The sequence below is a fragment of the Neophocaena asiaeorientalis genome, unplaced genomic scaffold, assembly GCF_003031525.2.
Source record: "Neophocaena asiaeorientalis asiaeorientalis breed wild unplaced genomic scaffold, Neophocaena_asiaeorientalis_V1.1 scaffold251, whole genome shotgun sequence".
Lineage (NCBI taxonomy): Eukaryota > Metazoa > Chordata > Mammalia > Artiodactyla > Phocoenidae > Neophocaena > Neophocaena asiaeorientalis.
The window spans coordinates 406,152-419,266 of record NW_020173377.1 but is presented as its reverse complement, the minus strand read 5'-3'; the positions used below and the strand labels follow the sequence as shown (position 1 = coordinate 419,266).

Genomic DNA, 13,115 nt, shown 5'->3' with positions numbered 1-13,115 from the left:
GGAGCAACTAAGCCCACGTGCCACAACTACTAAGCCTGTGCTCTAGAGCCCACGAGCCACAACTACTGAGCCTGCATGCCACAACTACTGTTGCCCTCATGCCTAGAGCCTGTGCTCCGCAACAAGAGAATCTATGCAATGAGAAGCCCACGTGCCACAAGTAGAGAAAGCCGCTCACGGCAACAAAAACCCAATGCAGCCAAAAATCAATAAATTTATTAAAAAATAAAATAAATAAGTACGGATTAAGCACCTAGTATTGACCACTACTGGTAGGTACTAAAGATACAGAGATGAGAGAACCCTGGTCACAGAGTGATGATTGGAGCCCTCCAGGAATCATCCAGTCAACTGACACAGATACATAAACACATAAGATGAGCAATCTGGTAAGTATAACATATGACTAAAGTTGATGACTAGATAAACAGAATGTAGCATATCCATAGAGTGGAATATTATCGAGCAATAAAAGGGAAGGAAGTACTAACGCATGCTACAGCATGGGCAAACTTTGAAAACATTACGCTAAGTGAAACAAACCAGTCACAGAAGGCCACATACTATATGATTCCATTTATCTGAAATGCCCAGAATAGGCAAAACCATTGAAACAGAAAGTAGATTAGTGGTTACCTGTGGGTAGGGGGAAGGAAGAATTAGGGAGTGGCCGCTTAATGAGTACAAGTTTCTTTTTGCATAAAAGAAATGTTTTGGGACTTGCCTGGAGGCACAATGATTAAGAATCCGCCTGCCAACGCAGGGGCCACGTGTTCGAACCCCGGCCTGGGAAGATCCCACATGCCAAGGAACAACTAAGCCCATGGGTGACAGCTTCTGAGCCTGCGCCCTAGAGTCCACGTGCCACAACTACTGAAGCCTGTGCGCCTAGAGCGCATGCTCACAACAAGAGAAGCCACCACAATGAGAAGCCCGCACAACACAACGAACAGTAACCCCCGCTTGCCGCAACTAGAGAGAGCCCGCACAGCAACGAAGACCCAACGCAGCCAAAAATAAATAAATAAAATAATTAATCAAAAAACAAAAAAAAGAAAGGAAATGTTCTGTAATTATATAGTGGTGATGGTTGCATAACCTTGTGAATATACTAAAAATCACTGAATTAAAACACTTTAAAATGGTGGAAATTTATGGTATGTGAATTATATTTCAAAGGGAGGGAGGGAGGAAGGAAAAGGTTCTACAGGACAGAGAAGGAAATAATTTTGCCTGGAAAGGCTGGTGAAGACTTCCCAGAGGAGGCATCAGATCTGAACGTCAAAGGACAATGTCTTCTTTCCTTAAAAAGAGACTGATGGAAATAGAGACACAGATGTAGAGAACAAACGTATGGACACCAAGGGGGGAAAGTGGTGGGGGTGGGGTGGGGCAGTGGTGTGATGAATTGGGAGATTGGGATTGACATGTATACACTAATACGTATAAAATGTATAACTAATAAGAACCTGCTGTATAAAATTCAAAAAGAAAAAAAAAAAAGAAGAGACTGATGAAGTCATTCAGAGAGGTAATGACATATGCAAAAGTACAGTTCCATAGGAATAGAGGCTGGGGGAGTAAATGGGGAAACTGTGAGAAGTAGACAGGCCAGATCTTGATCCAGCAGTCTCCGGAGGACTTTGTTTAGGAGTCTGAACTTCGTCCTATATAAAAATTGGCAAATATGTGGCACTTGGCACCACTCTCCTGTCTGCACCTCTGGCAGACATAACTATTATGCCATCGAGCCCTTCTCTGCTGAGCTCAGAAGTGGCCTCAGTATCTGTCTCCATGCAATCCTTCCCACAGTCCATGTGCCCCCAGTGGGAGCCACTAAAGGATCTCAAGCAGGGAAGTGGCATCATCTGAATTCCCAATTTAAAAAGAACAGCAGTGGGACTTCCCTAGTGGCGCAGTGGTTAAGATTCCACACTTCTAATGCAGGGGGCCCGGGTTCAATCCCTGGTCAGGGAACTAGATCCCCACATGCATGCCACAACTAAGGAACCCCCCCCCTGCCTCAACTAAGACCTGATGCAACCAAATAAATAAATTAAAAAAAAAGAACACTGGTAACTATGTGGAGCACTATTTGAAAACTGGCTTTAGGAACCCCAGCTACAGGAACAGCAGAAGGATTTTTAACTGGAGAGAAATGGGTGATAGACAACCCTTTCAGAAGGACTACAAAAATGTGAGAAGGAAGGAAGGAAAATCAACCATCATAATCCAGGACTATACCTGGAGGCCCTGGGTTAAGAGGAAAGAAACCAGAAAGAGTGGAGAAGGGGTAAGGCATTAACAAGGAAAAGTCACAGGAAGGAAAAGGAAAAATTATATATGAATCTGAGGCTTGAAGTCTGTCATACCCTTCACCAAAATCAGAAAGAACAGTAGAGGGATAGCTGGTTTGGTGGGGAGAAATGAAAAAATCCACGCAAGGTATTTGATAAGTGCTAGAAAATAAACATAAAAGAGCCAACTGGTAGTAAACATGCTTTGGACAGGAAAGCAGCACACCAGTGAAGAATAAAGGCTCTGGGACGAGATGGCCTGGGTCAGAGTCCCAGCACTGCCACTTTGTATCTAAGGAATACTAAAGAAGTTACTTAATTTCTCTAAACCTAGATTTCTTTATTTATAAAATGAGAAGAATAACAGTACATATGTAAGATTTCTTTTTTAATTAAGTGAAAAAAATAATTAGCATATTGCCTAGCACACAGTAAGTTAGCTTTCAATTAATGTTGGTGATTACCTTTAGCTACTCCATGATGACAGTATGTAGTATGACCAGCTATGCTTTGGAGAAGCTAAACTGTATTACCCAAAGAGTTGGAAAATCTTCTCAACTCTGAGATAGGACAGGAAAGCAGAGGATTCTTTGAATTTTGAGTTCAAGGAATTAGTACCTGAATTAGTACCATTTCACAAGCTCGGCCTTTTAGGTTTAAAAACATTTCCTTGGGCTTCCCTGGTGGCGCAGTGGTTAAAAATCCACCTGCCAATGCAGGGGACATGGGTTCGAGCCCTGGTCCGGGAAGATCCCACATGCCGTGGAGCAACTAAGCCCTTGCGCCACAACTGCTTAGTCTGCGCTCTAGAGCCTGCGTGCCTCAACTACTGAAGCCCACGCGCCTAGAGCCCGTGCTCCGCAACAAAAGAAGCCACTGCAACGAGAAGCCCACGCACTGCAAAGAGTAGCCCCCATTCACCGCAACTAGAGAAAGCCTGCGTGCAGCAACGAAGACCCAATGCAGCCAAAAATAAATAAATAAATAGATTTATTAAAAAATAAATAAAGGGCTTCCCTGGGGTGCAGTGGTTGAGAGTCCGCCTGCCGATGCAGGGGACACGGGTTCGTGCCCTGGTCCAGGAAGATCTCACATGCTGAGGAGCGGCTAGACCCGTGAGCCATGGCCGCTGGGCCTGCGCATCTGGAGCCTGTGCTCCGCAACGGGAGAGGCCACAACAGTGAGAGGCCCACGTACCGCAAAAAAATAAAAAAATAAATAAAATAAAAGCATTTCCTTAAGTGTTCTTAACTTGAAGCAAAGTCTACTTTAGCTCAGTCACTTATTCAATCAGTATTTATTGCAAACTCTTAGTACAAAGAATTGTGCTGGACGCTGTAGGATGCAAAATTACACGCAGTGTAAACGTGGTACCTATCCTCAAGAAGATTACACTAGGAGGGAAGAAAAGCTTAACACACACAAATAGCTGAAGCACCAGGCATACTGTGAAATGTTACTGATGCACTGCCAGTCATGAGAGTCAGAAGAGGGAGGACTCACTTCCAATGTGGATGAAGCTGTCACCTGAACTTAGTCTAGAAAGATGGTCAGAAATTCAATCGGCAAGAACACAGGTTCAGGAGAAACAATGTGAATAGGACAGCCAAAGAAAACAATGTGAATACAGACACAAAGCTGAAAAGTGCTAAATGTATGTTTCTGGAAGAGCTAGGAGTCAGGATTAACTGAAGAACTAGCCACAAGATAACTGGCCCTATGTTGAAGACAAATGAAGGGGAAAAGCCATAGGATGAAGCCTGGATATCCTGAGAGAGGCCAGATGGGAAAGGCCAGAAACTTGTTTGGGGAGTAGAATGATGCATGTGGTCCCACATATGCTGAGCAAGACGTTTCTGAAACCACCTTCTCACAGCTGAGAGGATTTTAAAGCTGCACAGGACTTCAGACTCTAATCCAGCCCTACCATCCTTCTGACTGAGGACACCAAGATCAAGAGAGGTGACTGAACTGCCCAAGCCATGGAGTTAGTGGCAAGATTGAGTGAAGCCCTGGTGGGCAGACTCAGTTCAGGGCACTTTACACTCATTCCCATGACCAGAAAGACATGTCTAAAAGCCAGGATGAAATGTGGGTTTGTTGCTTGGTAAAGAAACCAGGGTTATAGAATTGAGTCACTTGGATAGCCTGAAGTGGTGGGAGTGAAAGAGCTAGATTTCTGAGGGTCAGACTACAGAGGGAATAGAAAAGGAAAAACAACACACCTGGGTTATATCCACATCCAGGAGGAAAAAGGAAGGGGTTTTTAAACATCTGAGAGGCAGGCAGAGAATCAGGATAGTGCAGAATCTTAGAAGCCAAGGTCAGTGTCTCCTCTTCAGCTGACAGATATGCGTTCCATAAATATCTGCTGAATGAATGGATAGATGAAGACAGAGTAAATGCAAAAAATGTTTGAGCTCCCACGTAGGTAAAGCACAGTGCTAAGCACTTCATATGGGAATAAATGAGGTAACTTCACAACCACCCTATTAGGCAGCATTATCATCATTATCTCACTGCATTTCAAGATGAGAAAACAAGTTTAAAAATTGCCCAAGTTAAACAGCAGGTATCAGAGACAGGATTAAATATCAAGTCCTCACTATTAAGGAAACGTTAATTTTTATCAGGGTAGAAAATGGCAAGGTAATGGTGTTTAAGAAAAAAAATACTCTTAGTAGTTAGAGACACACACTCAGTGACAAAGTCTGAGATTTAGCTTTAAAATATGCCAATAACAGCAAAAAAAGGTGGGAAGAACAATTGAAAGAAAAAATTGGGGAAATATTGGTCACTATTGAAATTGAGTGATGGGTCCATGGGGTTCATTATACTATACTCCCTGCTGTTGTATGTTTGAAATTTTCCATAATAAAAAGTCCACTCATATGCAGCTTCCCTCCCTACAAAGATGGTAGGGAATGGGGAATTAGTCAAAACAAGGGAGAACAAACATCAAGAAAAACATTTTTGTCTGGGCAACAAGGAATTCACTCAGAGATAGTATTCAGGAGAAAAACAGGACCAGAAGCCAGACCACAAAGGATTAAGAGATATAGATAAAGCAAGTAGTGAGGAAATGGCAGTAAAACTGCATTTTAGATAAAAGGGACAGGAAGGAGAGGGCTAGGATGGCATGAGAGGTCAAGTTACTATGGTTCTACCTTGTATGTAGGTAAAAAACAAAAAGGGGAGGGAGGGAGAATAGGAAGATGCTAGAAAGAAGATAACTGAGTAATCAATTAATTAATTGATCAATCTATATATGAAACAAAAACATGAAAAGATGCTCATCACTTACATTTAAGGAAATGTAAATAAAAGTTATCTAGGTTTTAATTGTCAAAGATTAAATTTATTGACAATGTTCAGTGTTAGAGGAGAAATATAAATTGATATAATCTTTCAAAAGTTTTGTGACAGGGCTTCCCTGGTGGCGCGGTGGTTGAGAGTCCGCCTGCCGATGCAGGGGACACGGGCTGGTCCAGGAATATCCCACATGCCGCAGAGCGGCTGGGCCTGTGAGCCATGGCCTGCGCGCCTGGAGCCTGTGCTCCGCAACAGGAGAGGCCACAACAGTGAGAAGCCCACATACCGCAAAAAAAAAAAAAAAAAAGTTATGTGATAATATCTAGTAAAATTTTAAACATGCATAACTTTTGACACAGAAACTCCACTTGTAGGAATTTATCCTAAGAAGCATACGGAGTACAGAAGATACGAAGATATATTTACAAGGATGCTTGTAACTGCAGAGAAAAAGAAACAAATGGCTATCACCAGGGGACTAGGAAAATTGATAGAAATTAACTACGTAACTATTAAAAGATAGATGTGTGTCCGAAACATGGGAAAATGCCCAAAATAAAGGCATTAAATGAAGACAGAAGCAAATTATAGAAAAGTAGATATACTGTTATTCCATTTCTGTAAAAAGGAATTACTTTATCTCACACACATACAGAAGCACAAATACATCCATGTCAGCATACACAGTGGAAAAAAGTGTGGATATATATAAACCAAATTCATGATAGTGGTTAACATTGAGACATGGGATTATGGGTTCCTTTCCTTATTTAAAAATGCCTCCGGGGAGGGGGAAGGGTAAACTGAAAAAACTTTAAAAAAATAAATAAAATTAAAAAAAAATAAAAATGCCTGAATTTTACTGTGCTCATATATTACTTGCATAATCAGGAAAAAAGTCAAGGAATTTCCAAAAGCAAGAGTAATGAAAGTGCCATAATAGAAAGGAAAGAGGAAAAAATTAGTGAGCACAAGCCCTAAAGTGAAGTCACAGGTCAAGAATGAGGCAGACAGAGAGCAGGTCTAGGGCCTGAGGGAAAAACAGCCTTGCAAAACGTGCAAGCAGCTGCTGTGGGAACTGGGACCCTGAGAATGCAGCACAAGAGCACCCGGAGGGGCAGAGACAGCTCAACTGAAGTGAGGCAGTGGGAACTGCTGACAACCAAAGCAGCCCATTTTCCTGACTCCCCAGAAACACTGGGCAGCCTAGGGGCAGCGAAAGAAGCCAGGGGAGAGAATTCAGGGTTGGCAACTGGCAGAGTGCAAAGGTTCAAGCAGGTTCTCAGACCTGGGGAGGGCAGCAACGTAACTGTGGACCATGGCAAACCAGCATCCAAACTAAGGTGGGAGGTGGGTGAAATAGTAGAGAAGAGAAAGGTAGAGAGATAGGGTGGGGGAAGACAGTGAGAGTGGATGGCACAATGAGAACAAAGAGCTTAAGCTCAATCTAGAATCACACTTAAAGGATTCTTTCCCAAATTTCCATTTTTCTTCCAATTTCTAAACATCATCACATTAGGAGGAAGATCCCAATTTGTGTCACTGGGCTTCAAGGGCAAAAACTCTCCACCTGGTTTTGGGTGTTTCTCATAACCCGTAAGGGATCTGTGAGGAAGGTGGAGGCTCCATCTAGGTTCCCCCCACACCTAGCTCTTGCAGAGTTACTAGGCTGCTGTTAATAGAGCAGAAGCTCTACTCCCTGTGTGGCACTACCTTCTTTGTGTGTATCCTCTACTGGCCAGAAGCCTGGAATAAGGAGTGACTGTCACCCCCAAACTGAAGCCCTAACAATATCTCATAAGGATGCTAAAAAAGGCCCTAAACTTAGAAAACCTGGCATCAAGTCCCACCTTTTTTTCTTATTGTCTTTGTGAACTTGAAAGCAAGCCACTTCACCTCTTTGTGTTTGCTTCTTCATCTATAAAATGGGGATATCTGCCTAACAGTGTTGCTGGGAGGATGTAGTAAAGTAAAATGTACATCAAAGTGTTTTATAAAACAATAATATCATACATATGAAAGGTATACGTATACTTATCATAGTAAAGCAAACATTTTTCAATTCTACCTATATATCACTTTCATCAATGGTGCTATAAAACCATAAATGGGTGCTAGCACCTTCAATGAGCCTATGCTGGCTGAAATTGTCCATGTTTTTATTGCTTTTAACCTATATAACAATTTTCTTCACAAGATTTCAACACTGCTCACAAATTTCTTCAATTTAACAGTTGCTTGCCACATTTAAAGTGCCTTATGCTTTGTCTCAGTTTTCCTTTTTATCTCATGTCAATTTTTATCTTTAACTACAGTTACTTTTCATGCTTTCCTTTTCTTCAGTCTGTTATGTTTGTCACCTACATGAAAGAATAACCGCATTAGGTAGGCTTCAATAGAGTTTCTTACACCTGGACAGTGGGATTCCTATGTGGTCTGATCAACCATGAAAATTAATTCAAAGTAATTTAGGTAGTATATTCTCAAGTTATTTTACCACTAAGAAGAACCAAGAGGGTGACTAAGTGAATTGGCACAATTCCATTACTTCTAGGTTAATAACTCAGAACACAGAGCTTCCTAACAAAGAACTAATATATCAATTTCAGTGTTAGTACAGTATTAGGCTGAACAAAGGACTAATACAGATAATTTCATAATCACTGAGTTCAAATTCCTAAATAAAGTTTGGGCAAATGATCTTATATCCTGAATATGGCCACATTGACCTCAGCTGGATCTTCAAAAAGTCCATCAGCACACAAAAGTCACAATATCCTAGTGTTAAATCCATTACCTACACCCAGGCTGGAAGTAGCTGTCTACAGACCTTGTAGCCCAAACTGACTAGTCACTGTTCTTCACACGAGGACAAATTGCTCAGAGCAGTAAATGGCCAGTGGAAGATCTAGATAATACCCATAAAGAACTGTCACATTCTCTTCCAAGGGAAACTTTTGCCAAGACCCAAAGAGAGCAAATAATAGCTCCCCAGCATCAAAACCATAAACATATGGAATAAGCAACACATTTTCACAGCAAAACTATGTATTGCTTTTAGCAACCTGGAAATACAAAGGCAGAAGCACTGCTTCAGCCAGGATCTGAGGCACCCATGAAATCAGAACTCTGATCACATCACCAGCTCCACAAGGAATGATTTCATGATATTTTACATGCAGAGGTCATTCATTTCTTCACTAAACATTTATTGAGTAGCTACTTCTGTATCAGAAATGTTTAGATACTGGGATATAGAGTTAAACAAGACGAGGTCCTGCCCTCACGTAGGTCACAACATAGGCACAGAAAACACACAAAAATACCCAAAGTTAAGAGTACAGTGATAATGAAAGAAGCTTTCACAGATTGCAGTGCCAAACAAAGGAAAGGCATTCAGCCTAGTCTGGGAAGAATCAAGGAAGAGTTTTAAGTGATGGTGCCTGAATTCCTAGTAAATTCAAGCCTAAGAGTCAAACAAGCACTAGAACGGGAGGAAAATTAGTAGGAGAAATAGCCTGAGAATGCTGGGACATTCAAGGAGCTCACTATAACTGGAGCCTAAAGTGACAGAGGAGGGCTTCCCTGGTGGCACAGTGGTTGAGAGTCCACCTGCCGATGCAGGGGACACGGGTTCGTGCCCCGGTCCGGGAAGATCCCACATGCCATGGAGCAGCTGGGCCTGTAAGCCATGGCCACTGAGCCTGCGCGTCCGGAGCCTGTACTCCACAACGGGAGAGGTCACAACAGTGAGAGGCCCGCGTACCGCACACACACAAAAAAATAATAATAAAAAAATAAAGTGACAGAGGAATTGTGGCAGAAGAGGACTAGAAAGGAAGATACCAAAGAGGCCAGGTCATAAAGGTCTTTGTGAGATGTTGAAGTAGAGATATATCAGGATCTAGATGTTCGTGTATTTTGAGGCCAGGGGAGTATTATTTACTTTTAACTGAAATTAAAGACCACCCCAAATGGAGGGGGAATTTGACTAAGGAAGACTGGAAGAGATTTAGGGCCAGTTATTTTGAATCATTTCTGTCTGGCTCATACTTATTTTTCTCTCTACTTTTTTTTTCCCCCTCTCACAGGGAAAAAATAAAACTGAACAATTCTATAACAAAGCCTGTGAACCTTCTGTTCATCAAAAACATTTCTGAACAGAGTGCTAGATTCTATCAAACTAGCCCAAATTAGAGAAAGACGACAAATCTCTCCAGCATCTGGAGCCTTCCAGGCAAAAAGACCAAAGTCAGGTATATGATGCCAACAGAAGAAAGCTAGAGAAATATTCTGATCAGGGGCCACACAGAATATGCTGCCTGGCATACTCCAGCACTCTGTCACTGGGGATGCCCACTGTTCCCAAAACAAGGACATGCCAAACAGTTACCTCCTGGCTTCTCCATAGAAACTGCCAGGAAAAAACCTACCAGTGCCAGGAATGACCTTGGACTTTATAGTGTTGACTCCTGGCCACCAGCACTGGATAAAGACTACCTCAACAATTTTCTCACCTGTCCAGGGTGCCAACAGGTGTAGACAGAAGGCTGCCTTCCTCACCAGACAAGGAAACTGAACCTCTCACCCATGCATGGCACCCAGCCACACGCCTATTACTAATACTACTCAGAACAGTAACTCCCACATAATGATATATACAACCTACTACTAACAGCAAGCACTGACCACCCATTAAGCACCAGGCCCTCATCTCCAGTCCTCACTACAACCTGCAGAGGTTATTTTAACCCCATTTCACAGACTGAAAAAAATTAAATTAAATTAAAAAACAAGGCTCAGAAAGGTTAACAGCTTACGCAGGTCAAAAAGCAAGCAAGAGGTAGAGATGGGATGACCCCAAAGATCATACTCTTTCCATTGTACTAGACACCTCAGAATCTTTCCAAAGAAATCAAACACTCTAAGCCTTCTTTCCAAGAGTTTCTGAGGTTATCCATCTGACTAAGAGGTAGTCAAAACATTTTTCAGCAGTCAGTTTGCCTTCAAAGCAACAAAATAAAGCAGTTTTCATTTTATTTGATCAAGTGAATATTCCAGATGGAAAAATGAAAGAGACTTCAAAGAATTTATTTATTATCTAAGTGTCTTGATTTTAAACCTCTTCATTTATTTTTGGGCAAAATACATACAGAGAGATAGAGAAGAGAGCAAAGGACAGAATTTCATTTAACTAGATAGGAATGGAGATTAACAGTTAAAGCAAAAAAGCATTCAAATATAATTTATGCAGTAATAATTAAGAGGCAAGGAATTTCAAACAGGCTGAGCCTTACCTCAATCTTATTCCTCCTGTTCTAGGAGACAGCACTCCAAGACATCAGCAGACACTCCCAGCCTACATACAGTGAACCAGACAAAGGGAGTAAGCAACGCCTTCATGCTCCCAAAACCACAGTGGGAAGGAAAGTGTGATGGCTTCCTGGGGAACCTAAGCACATATACAGTATTTGTAAATCATAGCTCATCAAGACACACACAGCAACAAAATGTTTACCTTGTGGTTTGTCTACAGGCATACTTAAAGTTAACAGGTGTATGTAAATAAAACAAAGCAAAAACAACCCCATACCACTGTGAACTTTTCCCATGGAAATATATGAGGATAATCAATTGTCACTAGTCAAAATCAATACTTTTTAAAAACTTTATTCAGTGGTTTTACTGATTAAAAGCTTGATATGCCTGAATCACTTCTTCCTTCATAGACCTATAGCCCCTTCTGAAATATGAACTATTACTATTAAAACATGAAAAACATCACCATTGTAGAGGTGCCCAACACAGTGCCTGGCATAATTCAATAGATATTGGTTTATGAAAGAATGAGTTATTTAAGATAGAAAACTTAAGAGAAAGAGACAGACAGAAATAATACAGTGCAAGGGAAATATATGATTTTTTAAAGATTAAGGGGAAAAATAATCCCCAGAACCATCAGTACAACTACAAATAGTCAGAATTACCTCACATCTCACCTGAAAATTTATACTCTAATATACTCCAATGAGGCAATACAACTCCTAACACTCTAAACAAACTCTGAAAGTGCAATGATTCTGATACTTTTTTTTCATATGAGATTTGATATCTCATCTATAGACAACACACCAACTTTTGCCTGAATACTACATAGAGAGAGCTCTGGTGCACAGATGCAGGCCTCAGCTATTTGGAATTTGCACATTGCCTTTCAATGATACAGATGAGACACAGTGTACAGACCAGACAGACAACACTTCTAGTGAAGATAATGTCCTGGGAGAGTTAAAATGACGGTCACTAAGATTTAACAGATTTAACGTAATGACTTCACGGTAGTAGGAGAAAATGAAGTTTAGGGATATAAAGAACTTTTAACAACATGAACTGTTAGAGTTTTCACATCCCTCTCTAGAGTTGCATACATTAAACAATGACACATAAATAAGTGAAAAGAGGCTCTTAATTTAGATTTAGAATTGGACTGAAAAATCCCTAGAATTTATATATATTATACTGTCTAAGTTTGTCTATCATCATAAATAAACAACAGCCATAGTGCTGAAAAGAAAGTATGAGTCACAATTCAAAAACAAAGGAGAAAATAAATGAACAGAGGAAAGCTTTGGATCCAAATACCACAAAGAAATTCTTTACTTAAAACACTGTCCATGACAGCTACCATTCTGACTTGGAGTAAGAAGGAATGGTCCACACTGTCTTCTACTCAGGAACAAACTCAATTCAGCCCCCAAACGCTCCTTCCAGCACCATCTACCTCAGTGCCCAGCCACCAACACAGTCAGCCACATCCACTAACAAGGGACAGGAATTCTAAGATCTGAGTCACCCCTCCCCCTCAGTAAGAGGTCATTCTCTAACAGGAAGCCCACTCTGCAAAGGCCTCTTGTTCATCTCACAGGCTGCTACCACCATGGCCCACAAAAAGCTAATTCTCCAACTTCAGCAGCCTACCAACCCTACTCTATACTCTCCAATTCACAACTCCGGCTTCACCCTAACTCCAAGGTAGCCAACACTACTCACCGAGACATTCTTGCGACAAGTTCCCTACCTGAGAACCACTCAACTCCAGAATGCTGGGCCCTGGAGAATCCAGCCCTTTGCTCAACTCCCCTGTGCCCAGCTGAGCTCCTGCCTTTCCAGGAACTAATCACCGATTACCTCAGAGAAGCTAAATACTCAATACTCTTTCTCCCCAGTCTGATCCCGGTCTGCCAAGTTCACGGACCTGGGGGCGTGGAGGGGGTGGGGAGGAGGGCAGGGAGAGACGCATCTCGATTCGCCTTTTTTTTTTTGGCTACAAAAATTCTAAATACCAAGCCAACACGGCCCCGGGTGGAGGCGAAGACCCCCGCCAAGCCTCCGGCCACTGGAGTTCCCTAGGTCGGATCCAGCGCCCCAAGGCCTGGGCGGCCGGGACCCGCTTGCTGACCCAGGCCGCTGAGCGCCAGGGGCCCGGGCCGCGTCTCCACCTCGCCC

At 42.0% G+C, this 13,115-nt stretch overlaps 1 protein-coding gene across 1 annotated transcript in view; it reads right to left on the bottom strand.

Moving 5' to 3' along the window:
- Nucleotides 1-13,115, bottom strand: part of RAD54L2 (RAD54 like 2) — an 84,742-nt gene that overhangs the window by 71,389 nt on the left and 238 nt on the right. The gene's annotated exons all lie outside the window — the stretch shown is intronic.